The 21568-nt window shown below is 35.2% G+C and overlaps 1 protein-coding gene across 1 annotated transcript in view; it reads right to left on the bottom strand.

Moving 5' to 3' along the window:
- Positions 1-21568, bottom strand: part of BET1 (Bet1 golgi vesicular membrane trafficking protein) — a 56840-nt gene that overhangs the window by 13128 nt on the left and 22144 nt on the right. The window contains exon 6 of the mRNA XM_064380388.1: positions 21265-21484. The gene's annotated coding sequence lies outside the window, so the exon portion shown is untranslated. The remainder of the gene's footprint in view (positions 1-21264; positions 21485-21568) is intronic.

Below are 21568 nucleotides of genomic sequence, written 5' to 3'. Positions count from 1 at the left end.
CTTATGACAATTCTGTTTGTTATTTCTTAGTAATAGGAAGAATCATTCATACAACTGTGTAAAGTACTTTTAATGAATACATATGTGTATTCTAAAACCATACAGCAACTTCTGGAATGCTTTAGATTTCCATCCCATCTTCATAATCTTTTAAAGAGTCTCCTGGGCCTTACTCACTCAATGTTACAGTGAGTATTCATAAACTGGGAACACTTTGCTTCTAATTGATCCCATGTGGTTTGGTGGTCACAGTTATTTATAATAGTGGTAGTCCTCGTACTACAACAGTATACTATATTATATTTAACTACCTCACTATTGAGAAATTCTTAATATGGTACCATCAGCTTTAGTTGTGAAATTCCTGAATCATATATTACTGGCATCAATTCTCATAGGAAGAGATCTAAGAATTAATAAGACTGAAAGGAAATGCTTAGAATATATAAATGACAAGTTTTTTGACTTTATAATTGTTAAGAAACTAAAACTACATTTTATATCTGTTTTGAAAGGCTGAAATGAGTTTTATATTATGAAGTCTATTAATCATTCAAAGTGTCTATTTTAAAATCTTTAACAATTTCTAAAAATTTATCTTGTACCAGAGGACAAAACTGGCTCTGTTATTCATAGATGATTAAGTGCTGCATTTCTTACTTCAGTAAGTTAATTCCATATAATTTATCACATAAACCTTCAGAATAATAGAATCCAGTTCTATTTGTGACATTTCTGCAGTTATCACAGTGTATTTTGAAAACACAAAGTAATAATGGGCATTTTCATTGAGTGTTTATTTGCCCGTAGAGGAAACAACCAAAGTTACTTCTGGCAGAAACTCATTTGACACATTCTGACCAGAATATATGAAACCAATTGTTTGTTTCATGTGGGATGTTAAAATGACATCCCATTTTATCCTTCCATTTTCTTAATAATGAATACATTCAATTCATAAACATTTCAATTTGGTTATGAGCTCACTTCCTCCATCCTACTACTATCACCTCCCCTTCAAATGTAGCATAATTGCTCTCTTGATGATTTATGTAATGTATAAACATTAACAAACATAACTAACCAAACATAATTTATTAATAAGCCTTCAATCATTTGTAGAAAGAATTGCAAAAGTGTTGGCATAATCTTACAGGAATACACCTCATTTTAAAAGCATATATTTTTTTCTAATTTACCAGACAAGAAAATCCAGACATCAAAAAGTATAAATATTTCAAAACCATACATACAGAAGTAGTATTTAATTTGCAGTGACTTATCAAGGCAGAGAAGTTGTAACTTAATATTCATTAAGTCATTTGACATTTTTGACAATGTGCAGAAAGTCATGCTTTGTGTGGAATTCAAAATAGATAAATGCCTTCTGTGAGAAAAATATGAGCATCAATGTGTCTAAAGGGCTATTTAATACATATTTTGTATGCATCATTATTTATAGGCTTTATAATAATCCTCAGAGTTATGCCCATTTTATAGATGAAGAGACTTAGCATCAAATGTAACTTAGCTAAGGACACAAATCTGTTAAGTTGCAGAACTGGTATGTGCATCCAATTCTCTAAGAATCTAAAGCCCACATGCTTTAGTCATGCCACACAGTCTTTCTTTTGCAATTTATAATCTATTATCAAGGAAGAAAGAACTAATATACATAAAAAGTTCAGAGAAGATATATAATATACACATATATACATGTTTATATATATATAAAGCTAAAAGAAGGTATAAATGAGTACAGCATAGACAGATGTAATTGAAGAAGTTTTTGATTCTTATGATTATTATACATATTTTAGGGGGTCTGTGTTCTTTTCAGTATCTATGATTTTGACCATCTTTTCTTCTCACATTCTTCCCCATCCATTCACCAGTGACGTCACCCTTCTGTGAAGGATGAGATAGAAACAGTTACTTTTCTCTAAGAGCATGATTTATCTAATTGGTGTGATAGCAAAAGAATGAAAACTATTGGCCTGCAATAGGCAGATTAAGATTTGAAATGCCTGTGTCACTCGTTGCCCAGTGACTTTGCCCTTGACTGGGTGAAAAGTGAGGAGTGAAAGGAGGAGGAATGAGAGACACATTTTTTGTCTTGGGACCAAGTAAATGCTGTAATCCAGTTTTAATGAAATTTCAGTTTTATCACTATCTGACATTCAAGTTCATTTATCAATTTGTTAATAACACAGACAGGAGAAATACGTGATTCTTTTGTAACAAGGTACTCCAACAATGAACAGCTTTGGGAAGGATCTGACTTCCCCTGGGAAAGTGTTGCTTCCTTAAAGAATGCTCCCAATCTATTAAATAATTGTAAGTTGGTAGTCACTCTCAAACTATGAATTTAATGAGTAAACTCATACATTTTTCTACTGTATGCTGGTGGATATGAATGACCAGGAAGAAGACATAGATGCTGGACTTTTTCCCAGGAGAGAAATATTCATTTATGACCTGCTTTATTTGGAAAAGCAGAAGAAACCCAAATTATAATCCACAAGGCATTCACCTGCGCACATGCTGACTTCATGTAGTATTTTTCTACTTATTTCAGTTTAAAGCAGAGTGTAATTTACATAGCATATATTTCTATATTATTTATTTATGGCTATTTGAATTAGTCATATGTTTAATTTTTAGTCTCTATATACTTGATTCTTCAAGATTCTGGAAATGACAATTTGTTTTGTTCTCACCTGGTTTATGATGATTTCCAATGCCCTACTTGGTCTCATTGAGTTTAGCTATAAATTTCAAAATTGAATTGCAGAAAACAATGTATATTATTTGAAATCAATCTTGGATGAGTTATAATTACACAAATATTTATTAATTTGATGAATTTCTCTATGACTTTTGTCTTCATAGAGAGAGAATCAATTGCTAAACGTTTTTAGTCAGTGGCTCTTTGTAAATGAAATATCTAAATTCACAATACCTCATACAAAATGTGTTACATGTATTTGCATTAAATATATTTTACTTTGAAATAAAATTTCATACAATCTAACATCATGAAAGAGATAAATAAGTGGATTTTGCAAAGAATATTCACCAAGACCTTTGTTTAATAGAGGGAAGAAAATGAAATAATTGAATACTAGCAGAAAACAGGGTTACCTCTTTGGGAAATGTATTCATTCAGGCAGCCCTTGGAATATTAGGTATCTCCTTTTGTCTGGATAGGTGGCAGTGTGGAGAAGCTAATGAATGCAGGGCCAAATTGTACCTCTTCGCCTGGAGATTTTTCTCCATCTTCACTAGCTCTTGAGAATAAAACACTTTTTTTGACCTTTTAAGTAGCTAAATTTCAAAATAATTTTAGAATTTGCACATTTTACACATTTTTTTCTGAACCCTGAGCACATATAATACAAATATATAGTCATAATTCTTACTCTGTTACCTTGTTCTAAATAATGAAAGTATTATAGTCAACTCTTTGAGACTAGGCACATCTTACATTGACAGCCCAACAATGGGAATAGTGCTCAATAGTAAATAGTTTAAAAATATTATTTGGATTATAAAATGAATGAATTATACAAGGAAAAGAATGTGTTTACAAATGTATTGGGAATAAATGTGTTAAATATTATATAGAATCTGGTTTTAATACAAAAACAACTCAAACTTATTAATTGGATTTTTATTTTAACTCAACCATTTAGTTTTTTTTCTTTAACTCTTTCAGAGTCTTAGTAATATACTAGCTGGAAGATGTAGCTAGGTGGTGAATTGTCAGAATGAACATAGGAATGTTGGAGAAAACAGACATAGATAAAATAAATATATCTTGCCTGGTCCCTGAATAGGGGCACATGCTATTATCAGATATTTTAAGTAGCTGTGAATTACTAATAATAACAAGTACTGAGGATTGTAATTTATGTTATGTTATTAAGCAAATTGCCTGACAGAAAATATTGCAGAACATTAAAACAACTTATACTGCACCTAACATAAATCCAATAGATTAAAAATATACTGTAAATAACACTTAAGCAGAAATACCAAAAGAATATAATATATAAATAGGCACCTTTATTTCCCTTCACACTTCATTTGAAAGCCCAGACATCCCTTTTAACAACATAGCTTGTTAAAAGCAATGTTGGTGGTGAAAGAGGTACCATATAATGAAGTTCAAATCTAATAGTAAAAAATTGACTTACTGTTTTGTTAATGCATTAGCAAGCAATAAATACAAATCCATACCATCAATGCAGGAATTCTGCCTTAAAATTTGAGGACAATTTTAGTGTACAGAATTTTTCTTGGAATAACAGTTAATACTAAAACAAAAATTGCATGCAAATCTCCCAATTCAGGAGGAAAAGTAATCACAATATGCTTCTGCTGAATCTAAGCAGCCCACTTCCTTTCACTGTACCTTGTTATCAGTCCTCTTAGATGTCAGTAGTAGGCCTAGCAAACATTTTTTGCCCAAGACTGTCCCTATGTGGCCCCACTTATGCTCCCATTATGGCCTCAGGATAATAAGTAATAAAGCCCACTTTCACTCTCTAAAGTGTCTCAGTCTACATAATAAATTACATAGTTATCATAATATATGTTAAGGTAATACACATGAAATTGTATTAATAATATGGATTACTAATGAGATTTAACAAAGAAAGTTTAGATTATATGATAACTTTCTTGAAGTAATCTGACTTTTAAAGGAGCAAATAATTGGTTTATTAAATGAAATGCTTTTTGATACTGTGCATTTCTTTCCAGAAGCTGCAAGGTTTTTTTTAAGCCATTGGATATGAAAAAGAAGCATTCTTGAGAAAAGTCCCTAAGGAGAATTTGTTTTCTCTTAAAAAGAGGCTTTATTTGAGGGGTTAGCTAAGATTGTGCTCCTTCCCACCTGGAGAATAACATTCGACACCAAATATTTGGCCAGAATTTTGCTATAGCATTAGCAAGTCATTCCATTCGTTTGTGATTGTATATGAAGTGTTAGCTCTAGAGTGTGAGCTGCCATCCATCAGAGACAATGTTTGCTTCTCCTGTGTAACAATGTCATAACACTGTAAGTTCCAATAACATTGCCTAAGTAGCCAGGCAATGAAACCAATATGCACGAAAAGCTGTCGTTGTTGTTGGCTTAAAGGCAAAATATGTTGAACCATGGCTATTTTCTGATTCAATTAACATTTATAAAAATCTTATTATGTGCCACACCATCTTGACACAAAATTTTTATTTGTTCCTAATAACAACCTTTGAGGGATGGTTACTTTCCAGATGGGGAAATAGAGAGCCAGAGAGATTATGTGACTTTTTAAAAGTCATTTAGCTGGAATTGATGGAAGGTTGATTTGAATCAAGGCTGATTGATTCAACATGTGAGCTCTTTCTGCCCCATTTCTGCTTACATCTCTAGCTCCAGACTGTGACGTCAGCCAAAAAGAGAATTTTCAGAGTGGTAGAAAGCCATTTCCTACTAATCTAAAATAAGAATCCCAGCATGGAGATAAAATTGAATATTTTTTTTTCCTATTATTTTTGATAGAAAGCCATTTCTTACTAATCTAAAATAAGAATCCCTGCATGGAGATAAAATTGAACATTATTTTTTCCTATTATTTTTGAAACATCTTCAACACTTTCCTTAGGGAAAAAAAAGTGGATAGATGGCATCATTCTTATCTTTTTTTTCTTTTACCATCTGCTCTTAACAATTCTATGAAGGAAACTATACATTTCAGTGTGAAGATTCCATTATTACACTACCTCAAGACAACCTTATCTTCTGCATGTCATTTATTTTTGAAGCTGTAAACTGTCTGAATTCTTTAGTCTTTACAACGTTAAAACTAGTATCAGGAATCCAAAGGAGAACAGGAAAATCTGAGATTCTTTTAATTTAAGATCAACGACTTACTTGGTTATACAGATACTTGAAGTATAGTTAACAGATATCAGAAAGAAGTCCTGGGCTGCGTTCAGTCATGAATGCCACAGATGTCAAAATTTCAAATGTGGGATGAAGAATTGTCTGCAGTACGGAACAAGAGAGTTTAGAGTTCTTTAAGGATTCTGCAGTCTTACTACTGGGCAAAAGCCTGACGTTTTAGATCTCCTATAGCTGTTGAGCAGAATTGAACAGTCATTCTTGGATCATATCTACTACAGTGCTACCTGATGACTAAAGTAAAGGCTCAAAACTTCAGCTGCATCTAGGAAGGTTTTGGGATCCTTGGTTCCCTGAACTTTTTGAACTACAAAGTGTATATTATTCCCATCCACCAGAATTTAGCTCTGGGGAAACAAACTCTGGAGAAGGAGTTTTAATGAAATAGATTTTCTGTGTTAATTACTTGAACTGTTATATAAAGAACTCAGGAAAAAAATTGTGTATGCATACAAACCATATATTTTAAAGACCTAGTGACTACTAATCATGGAGCAAGAACACAGAAAGAGAGATAAGACAGATCTATAGGCTTCCTACACATACCTCAACACCTGGCCTCTGTGCTCTGTGATGAGAGGCTGAAACACAAGGGAATCTGAACAGGGACACTATATAAAAAGAATGAATTATATGCTAGGTAAAGGTTTTTAAATGCACCAGACCTGGGAAAAACCCCAAATAGAATAGAAACTGTAGCAAAGGAATGTTTGTATGACATATTAGAAAGTGCCTATAAGCTTTAACAGCAAAGGAGATTCTACACCAGTTAGTGCTGTTTTTTGCATAGATACTTAAATTGTCATTAAGTCATCCTTTATGTTTTAATTACAAGCATACTGCTTACCATTTTTAAAAGCTGAGATGATCCCAGATATAATGGGTTTAAGTGGAAAATGCTACTTTCTTTTGAGTAATTGAAGAATGTCATGATGTTTTCTTTTAATATCATGCTCAATCTCACCTACAAGATATGATTTTTAATTTTCAAAATATTATGAGACTATAAAATGTACTTGTTAAAAACTTACTTCTTTCTTGGAAGGTTTGGAAAGCTTCAGAGTCATTATTTTGACACGTCATTATATAATTTTGCAGGTGCGATAGATTGGACTGAAAGTAAGCCTGCTTCTTTTTCAGCTTCTGGACAAATGCTGAAGAACAATCAAAATTAGCAGAAGTAGGCTTTCACTGCTACTGGTGAAATCCTGGAACCTGAAGGATTCACTGTAAAAACAGGTGAATATCTTAGTTTCTAAATAATTTGGAGAAAAATTATTTGAAGCTGAAGTAAATATACTCTCAGAAGAGTTGCAGAAAAGCTGAGCAGGTATTCAGAGAATTAATGGAAGCCTTATATGATAGAAAGCTTTCTAAGTCATTGTTTTATCCTTGCTTTCCTCTAACCCTTCACATCCAGAACGACTTTTCACAGGATATATTTTAAAGATATCTACTTATAGCATATCTGTGTGTGTGTGTGTGTGCATGCACATACTTGTGTAAACATTCAGAATCTGCAAAGCACAATAAAGCAAAGCACAATTAAATGAAGTATATTGTACTCACTTAAAATGGCATAATAACATTTTAAACATAAGAATGTTTGATACTGTCAATTTGATTTGAACTAGTCAAGCTTGAATACCGGCAGGATCTCTGAACAGTAGTTTTCAGGTAAATAAAAAATTTAATTTTATTGTTCTTTAAAAATAGCAATGAACATAGCACTACAGTGCTGCTCTTTTGCATCATATTTCATCGCACCTCAATCACATGTGGTTAATAAAATAGTATTTTCTAATTTCAATAGTTTTTGGAGAATAGATGGTGTTCGGTTATATGAATAAGTTCTTTAGTGGTGATTTCTGGGATTTTGGTGCACCTAACACCTGAGCAATGTACACTGTACCCAGTGTGTAGTGTTTTATCCCTCACCCCCCCTCCCACCCTTCCCCATGAGTCCCCAAAGTCCATCATATCATTATTATGCCTTTGCATCCTCCTGGCTTCACTCCCACTTATGAGAACAGACAGTATTTGGTTTAACATTCCCGAGTTACTTCACTTCCAATAATGGTCTCCATCTCTATCCAGGTTGCTGTGAATGCCATCATTTTGTTCCTTTTTGTGGTTGAGCTCCATCTATCTATCTATCTATCTATCTATCTATCTATCTATATCTATGTTGCCCAGACTGGTGTGCAATGCCACAATCTCAGCTCGCTGAAACCTCCATCTCCCGGGTTCAAGCGATTGTCCCACCTCAGCTCCCGAGTAGCTGGGACTAAAGGGGCCTGTCACCTTGCTGGGCTAATTTTATTTATTTATTTATTTTTTTGTATTTTTAGTAGAGACAGGGTTTTGCCATGTTGGCCAGGCTGATCTCAAACTCCTAGCCTCAAATTATCCACCCACCTCAGCCTCCCAAAGTGCTGGGATTACAGGCATGTGCCACTGAGCATTGTGTTTTTAAAAAAATGAAACCTTGTATGTCAACTCTACATTAAGCAAATCTATCAGTACCATTTTTTCCAACAGCTTGTGCTCACTTTGTCTCTCTGTGTCATGTTTTGGTAATTCTGACAATATTTCAAACTTTTTCATTTTTACTATATGATTATGGTGACTTACAGTCAGTGATCTTTAATATTATTATTGTAATTGTTTTGGCGCACCATAAAACACACCAATATAAGATGGTAAATTTGATCAATACCTGTTGCATGTGTTTTGGCGGATCCACTGAGCAGCCATTCCCCTACCTCTTTCCCTTCCCTAGGGTTTTCCTACTCACTGAGATACAATATTAAAACTACACCAGTTAATAACCCTACAATTGTCTTAAGTGTTCAAGTGAAAAGAAGAGTTACACATCTCTCATTTTAAGTCAGAAGCTGAAAATGATTAAGCTTAGGGAGGAAGACATGTCAAAAGTTGAGATAGGACAAAAGCTAGGTAGGCTTCTTGTGCCAAACAATTAGCCACGTTGTTAATGCAAAGGAAAAGTTCTTGAAGAAAATTATAAGTGCTACTCTAGTGGACACGAGAATGATAAAAAAGTGAAACAGACTTGTTGCTGATACAGAGAAAGTTTGAGTGGTCTGGACAGATTAAACTAGCCACAACATTGCTTTAAACCAAAGCCTAATCCAAAGCTAGGTCACAAGTTTCTTGAAGTCTGTGAAGGCTGAGAAAAGTGAGGAAGCTGCAAAAGCAAAGTTTGAAGCTAGCAGAGATTGATTCGTGAGGTTTAAGGATAGAAGGCGTCTCCATAGCATAAAAGTGCAAGGTGAAGCGGCAAGTGCTAACATAGAAGACGCAGCAAGTTATCCAGAAGACCTGGCTAAGATCATTGATGAAAGTGACCACACAAAACAACAGGTTTTCAGTGTATATGAAACAATCTTCTATTGGAAGGAGAGTCCAACTAGGATTTTCATAGCTAAAGAAGAGAAGTCAATGGCTGTTTCCGAAGCTTTAAATGACAGGTTGACTCTCCTGTTAGGGGCTAATGCAGCTGGTGACTTTAAGTTGAAGCCATTGCTCATTTCCTACTGTGAAAATCCTAAGGACAAAAAAAATTAAAAAAAAGAAATCCTAAGGACGTTAAGAATTATTCTACATATACTCTGCCTGTGCTCTATAAATGGAATAACAAACCCTGGACAACAGCATATCTCTTTACAGCATGGTTAACTGAATATTTTAAGCCCACTATTGATAACTAATGCCTAGGGAAGAAAAGATTTCTTTTAAAATATTACTGCTTATTGACAATGCATCTGGTCACCCAAGAGCTCTGGATGGAAATGTGCAAGGAGATTAATGTTTTCATTGCCACTCACACAACATCCATTCTGCAGTCCATGGATCAAGGAGTAATTTTGATTATCAAGTCCTATTATTTAAGAAAGGCATTCCATAAGGCTATAGCTGCCTTAGATAGTGATTCCTCTGATGGATCTGGGTAAAATAACTTGAAAACCTTCTGGAAAGTATTCACCACTCTAGAGGTCCTTAAGAACATTTATCATTCATGAGAGGAAATTAAAATGTCAACATTAACAGGAGTTTAGAAGAGGTTGTTTCCAACGTTTATGGATGACTTTGGGGGGCTCAAGACATAGTACAGGAAGTAACTGCAGATGTGGCAGAAGTAGCGGAAGAACTAAACCAGATGTGGAACCTGAAGATATGCCTGAAATGCTGCAATCTCATGATCAAACTTGTGTGGAGGAGGAGTTGCTTCTTACGAATTAGCAGAGAAAGTGGTTTCTTGAGATGGACTCTACTCCTAGTGAAGATGCTGTGACAATTGTTGAAATGACAACAAAGGATTTAGAATACTGTATAAACCTAGTTAATAAGACAGCAACAGGGTTTGAGAGGATTGATTTCTATTTCAAAAGAAGTGTCACTGTGAGCAAAATACTATAAAACAGTATAGCATGCTACAGAGAAATCTTTCCTGAAAGGAAGAGTGAATTGAAATGGCAAACTTCATTATTGTCTTATTTTAAGAAATTGCCACAACCACCCCATCTTCAGCAACCACCACCCTGATCTGTCAATAGCAGTCATCATCGAGGCAAGACTCTCCATTAGCAGAAAGATTATGACTTACTAAAAGCTCACATAAGTATTAGCATTTTATCAATAAAGTTTTTTTAAATTAGGGTATGTACTTTTTTAGACATAATGTTATTGCACTTAATACATTATATATAGTATGTTGTAAATATAACTTTTATATGCACTGGGAATCCCAAGAATTAGTGTGGCACATTTTATTGTGAGAGTCACTTTATTGCAGTGGTCTGAAATCTACCCTGCAATATCTCTGAGGTATTTCTGTATATTGAGTCAGGAGACCAGTACTTAATGGAGGAACTTGATCAAAGTTTTACATGGAATTTAGTGGTAGAACTTTGCTATTGCATGTTTGAGAGATGATTTTATAATGAGGTATGTAAAATATACAACAACTCAAGGGGCATCAAGCTAAAAACTTTTGTAAGCAAGATATTTGTTCAGCTCGACCTGCATAATTTAGCAACTTTGGCAAATACTCTCCGAGATCAAGTAACTGAATTTGTATATTATTTGGACTAAAAGGATATATTGTTAAATTATTTATTTTAATAAAAACAATATAGATATTTAACCTATTAATTACATGGTAGAAATGCAAATATCAGACTCATTTTTATTTAATGCTTAAGAATTGATGATATATCTCAAGGGCACACATTCCAAGGTAATTGTAGTCAAGATTTTTTTTTCTCCTCTTTTAAAATGTCGTAGGCAACCGGGCTAAAATCCTTATGTTAACACTAATAATAAAATTCCCCAAAGGTTCTTATTGGTTGTTATTTTACTCATCAGATTGTACGCCAGTGAAACCCACTACAGTTGTTAGCACATGACCAGGGAAATGTTTGTCTGCAGAGGTTCTGCTGAGCACAAGTGTGTGAGTAGGTGAGAGTGAGTCCATGAATGCACTGGAAGTTCTGCAGGTGCTATTGATGTACCATCTCATCAAGCTGGCCTCCACACCATCACATTCCCTATTTCCTCAGCCCATCTCGACTACCCTAAGCTTTTTGCTGGCTGGCCCATCTCCATCATCACAACCTCAGTTCCTCAGAGAGGCCTCTGACTGCCCTGTCTAAAAGGGCCTCCCCAGTAACTCTCACTCTCATTACCTTGCTTATTTGCGTCTTTGTCCAAATATGGTTATTTTTAAGTCTATGAATTTAGCTTCTCTCTTGCCCATTTTACACTTCATTGTAACACTAACGCCCAGCAATGTGCATGGTGCATAGAACGGCTTACTAAATATTTTGTTTCAAGGATGAATAAATAGCTCTCTCAAAAGTTGTGTGATATAGACAAAAGTATTCTCAGTTCAGAGAAAAGGAAGCAGGGCCAAGGAGGTTATATGACTTGCCAAGCAGCCAAAACTGGAAAAGCTAATATTCATACCTAAGTGTTTCTAACTCAGACTTTCTCCTGTCCCACCAAAGCTTGGGCTAGTTGGCTTTTTGAGAACTTTGGATAAATTTCATTCTTAAAATTGTCATAATACCATCAGTTTTCATGCTGGCAATTGTTCTCATATACTAACCTTGTATAGGCTCTGTAACACCTGGAAAAAAACTATTGTTTAAGTGAGTTAACGTAGCACTTACATGCTAAGCAATGAAGATGCAATTTCTTTGACTTCTAACTTTCTTCCTCCTAAAAACTTATAGTGTTGTTAGTGATAGTCTTGATATTCCCACTCAGATGTTTAGACCTTCTATACACCTAGAGTAGTTCATTCTTTCTCAAGTTACTTCTTGACTTACATGGTGGTTTTGCAATAAAACAGAAAAAAATACCCATAGCATCATTCTCTGCACTGACTTCATTAATAAATTGGGCAAAACTAAATTAAGAGGAAAAGTAGCATTAGCCAATAAATTAACCAGTGTGTCTTTGAAGAAACTGAATCTTAATATCATAATATATTTTTAGAATATAAATTTAAGTTCTAGTTTTTTGCTTTATATGTTCTCCACTAATAAATCTGTTTATAATATTTCATGAAGCAGATAGGTACAATCAGATATCAAATTTCATTAGTTTTCTGTTTCTGGTAGCATTTTGACAGATAAGTGAATATTCATTATTCAGTGAATATATAATGAAGTGAATGTTTTTTCAGCAAATCTCAAAGGAATAGCTGATATGTATATATGACTACTATATATATACATATATATTTATATGTATATATGTATTTATGACTACTATATATACACATATATAGTACTATATACACATAAATACATATATAATACTATATGTATAGTAGTTATAAATACATATATATACACATAAATGTGTGTGTGTGTATATATATAGTAGTCATAGTAAATATATATTAGTCATAAATACTCGTCACCAAATATTCAAACATTTCTCTTTCCTTCTAGTCATGTGGTAAGATTATCCTTCCCGTCCCTCTTGAATTTTGGGTGGCCATGAAATTGACTTAATAGTGAAACGTGAACAGAATGTCACAGGTCACTTCTGAACAAAAGTATAAAGCACTATTTGTGCCATTCTGTTTTTCCTTCCTTAGTGATTATGAAGCTCAGAGGTAGGACCTCCCTTAACATGGGTATTCAGGATAACATGGATCAGAGTTCCCCAGCCAACATATGATGGGCATGTAGACTGAGCAAGAAATAGATGTTGGTATTTTAAGCCACTGAGAATTTTGTGTTTTGTTACAGTTGCATAATCAAGCATTTCTTGCCTGATGCATATATTATAGATCCTTTAAAAAAATCTTGTTAATTGTGTTTCCTTCAAGTAACATTCATGTGTTTGAGAAGCAAAAGTGATTGAGAAGCAATCACAGTTGAGATGGAATCTAGGTAATGATGTGGATAACAGCACTGAACTATAAGGTTCAGTTGAAACCAGTCCTAGTTTCAACTTTGCCATCACCCACTTGTGTGATTGGTCAACTCAATTCATATAACCTTTTTGTTTTTATTATTTTAAAAATAATGGTTTGGATTGCATTGCTCTTAAAATCTCTTCCATAACTATTAACATTTATTATAATAATTATTATTGCTATTATTGTTTTGCTACTTTTTGTACTATTTGAAGCAGATAGATGTCAAAAATTATAATTTAAAATTAACCACTTGATTTGATTCTTATAGAATAAAAATTTATTTGAATTTCACTTTTATTCATGACAAATCTTTTATGAAGTTTATATAGTCACAGGCTTAGGAATTTTTAAATGTTGATAGTTTATTAAACATCTATCCTATGAGTTAAGAAGCTAATCTCACATATATTTTACATATATATTCAATCTCACATATATTTTATAGTTCTCAAATTTTAAGAAGCAATTTATCCAGATAAGGAACTGCACTGTATATTATTGAGTTTGAAAACATTCATCTGGTCATTTAAAACTTTTTGATAAAAGCTACATTTCTCCTCTCTCCAAAACAGATCTTTAGTGGTTATTTTTGTGTCAATTCTTACTTATTGAACTTGCCATTTTAAAATAGTTACATGTAAGTGACAAAATTGTTTCAAATAAATATACAAGGACAGTTGCATGGATAGAAAGTGTGTGGATATTCAATACCTGCTGAATGATAATTAAGGGTAAGTCAAAGGAAGGAGCCCATTTGTTCTTTGGATCGAGTTTTGGCACCAATTAACAATTAATTCTTCCTTTATTAAGGAAATAACATTCCCTTATCTTTCAAAAACTATAATCACAAATTAATAGGAATAACTTGAGAATCCACCAATAATAAGGCTTTCTTTAAAAAAAAAAAAAAAACAGAAGTAAATGTCATTGTGTTTTATTATCCAGACTTGTGAAAAAGACTGTTGAGGGATAGCGCCGCATCCTAGTCCCACCCCTCAGAAATAAACCTAATTGTTTGTGGACTGACAGTCTTTTATAGGTCAAAAATTCCATTGTGTTGCCAAATGTAAATAATGATCAATATTTTTACATTTAGGCTCTTTGGAAAATAATCATTTGTTCTATTTAATCTTCCTCCCACTTAAGTTTGGGGATTTTTTGTATTGGTTTCATTATTAAAGTTTAAATTTATTTTCATATGAAGATTTTCCTGAATTAATGAGCAAAAGAAAATTTAAGTGTGATTGCAGGTATGTGTAGAGTCAGAAGGTTTTATTTGGTAGTATATAAATATACTACTATTTAATGGGTATATATATCCATTTGGAATAACATCCAGTTTTCTTCCTCTGGAGCTATGACAATAAAATGAAACATTTTAAATTACTTTAGCTTAGACAAATTAGTCTGTTTTATGTGTATGTAGGTTGCAGCAAGATGTTGAAATGATGAATTAGCATCAGCATTCCCCTAATCAGCTGCTACTTACTACCCACAAGGGAAGCAGCATCAGTGGACAGACTAACAACATCATCAATATCATACTCCCAAGAGGTGAGTTATCTAGTTAAAAAACGAAACACACCTCTCTGTAATAAGGACACATTATCTGAAAGACAAAGTGTATAATGCAGTGTAGTCAGATTTTGTACAGAATATAGTCATCTGCAGCTGTTACGATCTGCAGTCCTGTCTGCACAGACAATCGTTTATGTAGCACCAAGACAAATTAGAAATACTCTTAAAAGAATAATTAACGACACCTACAATTAATGGGACTTTTTCTTCTCCAAGTTAAAGTGGCAAATATGTGTCAGTAGTACATAGTACTTATCATTTAATTCGTTTACACTAAGCATGAGCAACATTGCCACATCAGAATTATATTTTTATGATTCTTAATGAGGACAACTAAACAAAAAGCCCATTTCTCAGGAAGTGTGTTAATTACTATTTAAGATGATCTAATGGGACTCTGTTACATAGAATGTTTATAAGATGAATTTGGGAAGAAAAAAGACTAAAATATTAAGTGTGATCCTGACTCCTGCTGTGATATTTTTGGTTATTGTTTTGTTTTTTTGGTTTCATCACTTTAGCAGTTCAGTATTATAGTAAAACTAAATTATGCCATCTATAGTAATGCATAGATAATATTTCATTATTGTATAGTGACACAAATTTACTTAATCAACTCATTGAATATTTAATTTTTCATGTAAGGACTATATATTGCTACTGCATTTTACAGTGGTTAGAAGAACCTGACATTAACAATTATTCACATAAATATATTTTCTAGGGAACTGTGGTATTTTCTAATTGTTTTTAAATTTTTAGGTGAAAGAGGTGATAAGCTTTTACTATATGTGTTCAATAATGGCTCCAGAAATTTTTGTTTGGAAGGAGCTAAGGGGAAACCATCTGACTGGAGAGAGGGCTTGGGTGAGAACCTGAAGCTACATTTGCATGGCATTTTAAATGAAACCAAAGAAACACCAAGTGCCAAATTTAAAAATTGGCTTCTGATATTTGGAAAGCTTCTATAACTTGTACACGGCTAAATTGCTACCTGGGCTCCATCCTTATAACTGTAAAACTTATGAGCTTAGGTTCCTAGTAAGATGTAAAGGGAATGATGGAAACCTATTATTGCCAGAGGAACCCTTTCTCATGGTGTGTCCACAGGAGGGCTCAAAGGAGAGCTTCTCAGAGTCTGTTTAGAGCTGTATCCCCTGAGTAAAGGCCCCATGCCTTGATCAGGGATAGAGTCTCTCTTTACAAAGCCCACGGTGGTGCTGGCTCCTACTAGAGTTGTGCTGTGCAACTGCGCTGCCTACATTTTGCCTAAATTGTAACTCTAGGATACATGCTGCTTCTCTCTCCTCTCTCTCACCTCTTTCTTTTCATACTGAATTTGAAAGCATATATTTGCTGAGATTTTTGCCTGCAAGTCTGTCATTATTTGGTCTTCATTGGCTTTGTTACAGAACGCATTCTAATTAGATAAACCCCAAACAGATGTTACAGATCACGGGTAACAGCTCTGTATAAGCGCAACTAATTTGAGAAAAAGTCAAAAATTGGTTTGTAAATGAATCTTCCTATTTTAAATTATTGACTTAGTACGATTTAGGGATTAGAATAAAAACCCAATATTTTGGTCATTTACTCACTTCTGTCTGGCACAATATTCAGAGTTCAGCTCTCCGTTTCTCTCTCTCTAGTTCTTATTCTTGGCAATGGGACCAGTCCTCATGGGGGCACTCTATGCAGAAGCTTCCTTCCTCAATTGGAACTCCAACTGTGACCTCTCTTCTTTATAAACAGAACTAAAACTGAATTCTGCATGTTGTCCCAGAAGCCAGATGTCTGTATCAGTCTTCCATTCTTCCAACTTGAAAACATCTCTGAAACTTTCTTCTTTACTGACCACCCCCATCAAATTTGTTGACCAGTACCTAAGGAGTCTTTCTTTGTGATGGTTTCATTGATTCCTTTACATAATTATGTCACTTGACCACTTAGGAGCCTTTAATTACCCTATGTGTACAGGCTTAAATTTGAGTTCCTTACTAGTATCTAAGGACATAATCAAATGTTTCTTTTACTTAAACTCCCTGTCCTAGACTGGTGTTATTATCTCAAACTGTGGCATCTGCATCTTTCTTTCTTTCTTTTCTTTCTTTCTTTCTTCTTTCTTTTCCTGTCTCTCTTTCTTTCTTTCTTTCCTTCCTTCCTTCTTTCTCTCTCTCTCTCTCTCTCTCTTTCTTTCTTTCTTTCTCTCTTTCTTTCTTTCCTGACAGGGTGTGACTCTGTTGCCCAGGCTGCAGTGCAGTGGCATGACTGGCTCACTGCAGCCTCGACCTCTGAGACTCAAGTGATCCTCCCATCTCTCAGCCTCCCCAGTAGCTGGGTATAAAGACATATACCATGATGCCTGGCTAATTCTGTATTTTTTTATTGAGAGGGGTTTTGCTATGTCACCCAGGCTGGTCTGGAGCTCCTGGGCTCAAGCAGTTTGCCCACCCTGACTTCCCAAAGTGCTGGGATTACAGGCATGAGCCACTGTGCGTGGCCTGCAATCTCATTTCTAAGTCTTTTCTCAGACCAGCACTTCCACTTGAAAAGATGTCTCTGGTTCTCTTCATCTATCTAATTCCTGCATTTCCCATACAATACTGCCCGTGTTTCATTTCCCCCTTGATGCGTTTCTCCTTACACTATCATACATTGTTAGATTTCCTGGACTCTCTAAGAATTTGCCTTTACTAGACTGTTGGCTTGTTTGACTATTTTCGTATGCTTTCATTTTCTATTGAATATCTTGTTTACATTTTCAGTTTATAAATTACTTAAAGTAAAAAACCATGTGCCATTTCCCAAGTTTTAGTAATTTAAAAAATATTGTAATATGTGAATTTACATCATGAAAATTAAGTGTTATCAGTCAGAGTTTGATGGTAGAAAAAATGGCTTTGGCAAACTTTAACAGAAAATGAATCTTTTTGAAAGGAGTCTACATAATAGTTTGGAGATCAAGAATAGAAAATGGGCAGGGACGGCTGGGCGCAGTGGCTCACACCTGTAATCCCAGCACTTTGGGAGGCCGAGGCTGGCGAATCACCTGAAGTCAGGAGTTTGAGACCAGCCTGACCAACATAAAGAAAACCTGTCTCTACTAAAAATACAAAATTAGCTAGGCATGGTGGTGCACGCCTGTAATCCCAGCTACTTCGGAGGCTGAGGCAGGAGAATTGCTTGAATCCTGGAGGTGGAGGTTGTGGTGAGCTGAGTTCGCATCACTGCACTCCAGCTTGGACAACAAGAGCAAAACTCCCTCTCAAAAAAAAAAAAAAAAAAGAAAGAAAAAAGAAAATGGATAGGGACAAATGAAGGTTGGCCAAGAATAAAAAGTATAGCTGGTAATGACTCATGAGCATACAATCACTGGAGCTGCCACTAGAGACACTCAGGCTACTGTCCTCTCATCTCTGCCAGACTGTTCAGCACTAAATGCTCAAGGCTTCTGCCACTGGACACCACATCTATCCCTGTAAAATAATCGATGCTGCTGCTTCTGCCATTGATAGTTTTTCAGATTCCTGCATCTTTGGAAGTCCACTTGGTGGTGTCCAAGTGGACAAGTCTGGATTCTGAACCTACACCTGGCTTTCAGGAATACAGGAAGGGTGTATCTTCAATCCCTTTGGCTTCTGGAGTGGGAAGGGACACACTCACAACTAGGGAATGTCTCATAATAGGAAGGATTGCCTGGATGCTGGATACATAAAAATTACCAATGTCTACCATACAAGCCTAACTGTGCCACTGTTAAGTGCAATGGCAGGGACTTACAACCAACTTTAAAATGCTTTATACATACTTTTGTATGAAAGTATGTTTTTGGCTAGGCGCAGTGGCTCACATCTGGGGTCCCAGCACTTTGGGAGGCCGAGGCGGGCAGATCACCTGAGGTCTGGAGTTCGAGACTAGCCTGACCAACGTGGAAAAACCCCATCTCTACTAAAAATACAAAATTAGCCAGCTGTGGTGGCACATGCCTCTATTCCCAGCTCTACTCGGGTGGCTGAGGCAGAAGAATCACTTGAACCTGGGAGGCGGATGTTGCGGTGAGCTGAGATCACGCCATTACACTCTAGCCTAGGCAACAAGAGGGAAACTCAGTCTCAAAAAAGAGATATGTTTTTATTTCCTGAAAGCAGTGAAATTTTCTCATAAGTGTCATATCATAAATCAGTGAACTTTAACATTCTATCATAATTTCATAACCTTGTCCTCCTTTAAACATGACTACAAGATGGGAATGGTAATGTCAGCAAGAACCTTCCTTCTCCCCATGACACACCAATTTAGTAACCACATATGAGCTAATTCTTTTTGTGAGAACTTCAGAAACTAATTGAGGGGCTCCTGCACTCCTGGCAAGCATGAGATCAGCACATTAAAGCCAGTAAGAAAATTCGACTCTCCTTCTCACCATAATCCCTAACCCCAGCACACTGCCACATGATTGGGAGGATATTTCCATCTCCCAGCTTTTCCCTGGGGAGGTAAGGAAAGGACTGGACCATACAACAGAAGAATGTTCTAATTCTTCTGAGAGTTGCTCAAGGAACTGGCTTCCATCTCATTGGTCTTAAGGTTCTGACCAGACCCAATGTACTCCAGATGCCTGGGAGCCATTAAGAAAGAACAAAGGCTGTGATTTAGTGTAACACACATGCACTTGTCATAGTTCGTCCACTTGGCTCAGTGCAGAGCAAATGGTCAAAAAGACCCAGATTCCAGCTTCTCTCTGGGGAGGGAAAGAGTTGGACCATGTGAGCAACATTCCAAATTTTCCTACCTACAAGAAATAGATAAATTTCTAGAAATATACAACCTACCAAGACTGAATCATGAAGAAATGGAAAATCTGAACGGATATATAACTTGTAAGGAGATTGAATCAAGAATCAAAAACCTCCCAACAAAGGACCAGATGGCTTCACTGGTGAACTCTACTAACATTTAAAGAATTAATGTCAATCCTTCTCAAACTCCCTCAGAAAACTGAATAGGAGGGAAGACTTCCAAATCCATTTTTCAGGACGAGCATTATCCTGACACCAGAGCCAAGGGCACTGTTTTTGTAGAAAACAACTATAGGCCAATAATTCTGATGAACACAGATGTAAAATTCCTCAACAAAATACTAGCAAATGAAATTCAATAGCATATTAAAAGAATCACACACCAAGATCAAGTGAAATTTATCCTTGGGATACAAGGATGGTTCAACATATGAAAATCAATTAACATGATACACAACATTACCAGGATGAAGGATAAAAATCACATGAGAAAAGCATTTGATCAAATTTAACACACTCCATAATAACTCTCAAAGAACTAGCAGTAGAAAGAAATTACTTCAACATAATAAAGGCCATACATGAAAAGCCCACGGCCAAAATTATATTCAATGGGAAAAGTTGAAATATTTTCCTTTAGGACCCAGAACAAGGTCAGGATACCCACCAGGGTCACTACTCAACACAGTACTGGAAGTCCTAGCAAGAGTAATCAGGTAAGGAAAAATTTTTAAATGCATCCAAATCAGAAAGGAAGAAGTAAAACTGTCTGTGTTTGTTGATGATATGATCTTATATATGCTGGAATTCTCTTTTTACCATTTTTTAAATTTGAAGTGAAAGGCAAAGAAGTTTTTATTGTAAAGTGAAATTGTAATCGTGAGAGTCACCATTTATGTATCTTAACATCACTTTTAGTTTTCTGTTTTTTGTCTCTGGGTTTCATTTTAGATAGTTTCTTCAATCTGCCACCTGGAGATGTTCCCTTCTTTCATTCATTCATATATAAATTTTTGGTTAATATTTGTAGTATTTTATCTGCCATTTCTGTGTACTTGCTGTTGGGTGTTTCCACACAAATTCAGCCTACCTTTGTAAATTTCTCCTAACTGCTTTTCATAGTGACCAACTCTTCCTAGTTTGCCCAGGAAGAGTTTAGCAGTGAAAGTCTCGTCCTGGGAAATCCCTCAGTCCTCTACAATCTGGGATGATTGGTCATTGAATTGCTTTTTATCATTCCACATTATGAGAGAAGCATAAGGTCATTAATTGTTTACATTACTTCAGTAGTGAGTTGTCTATGAATTCTTATAAATAGCAAAAAGTTGTCATGTTCTCCCTAGTAAAATATTTTTCAAGTACTGTTTTGGCCCATATTTCCCGATAAATAGAGCCTGATTCAAAAGCTTATTGGGAAATAAATTTGGGGAAAACAGCAGCAAGGCAGATAAGGGAACCAAAATGTGAAGAGAACATACTACTAAGCTGTCCACAGCCTCAGAGGAAACACAGCAGGTTGCTGGTTCTCGTATAAATTCTCCAGAAGGACAATTCCTGGAATTCAAGTAATGTATCAGCTGGCTGCTGCCAGTCTCTTCGTCTTTCATTTGTTGAAGTCCTCCTAGGAGTCATTAAATCCAGTGTACTTCCAGGTAGCATTCCCAGGCAGCCACTGGAGAAATCTTCTCTTGGCCTCATCTGGTGATGGAGCAGGCATTGCAGTCAGTAGTGCCAATAGGAACTGGTTCAAGGGTGTGCATGGAAGTTTCAGAAGTCACAACA

This window comes from Aotus nancymaae, unplaced genomic scaffold (genome assembly GCF_030222135.1).
Source record: "Aotus nancymaae isolate 86718 unplaced genomic scaffold, 86718_ANA_hifiasm-v0.15.2.pri h1tg000025l, whole genome shotgun sequence".
Lineage (NCBI taxonomy): Eukaryota > Metazoa > Chordata > Mammalia > Primates > Aotidae > Aotus > Aotus nancymaae.
Note: the sequence above shows the minus strand (reverse complement) of the source record. Positions and strands in the feature narration are given on the sequence as shown.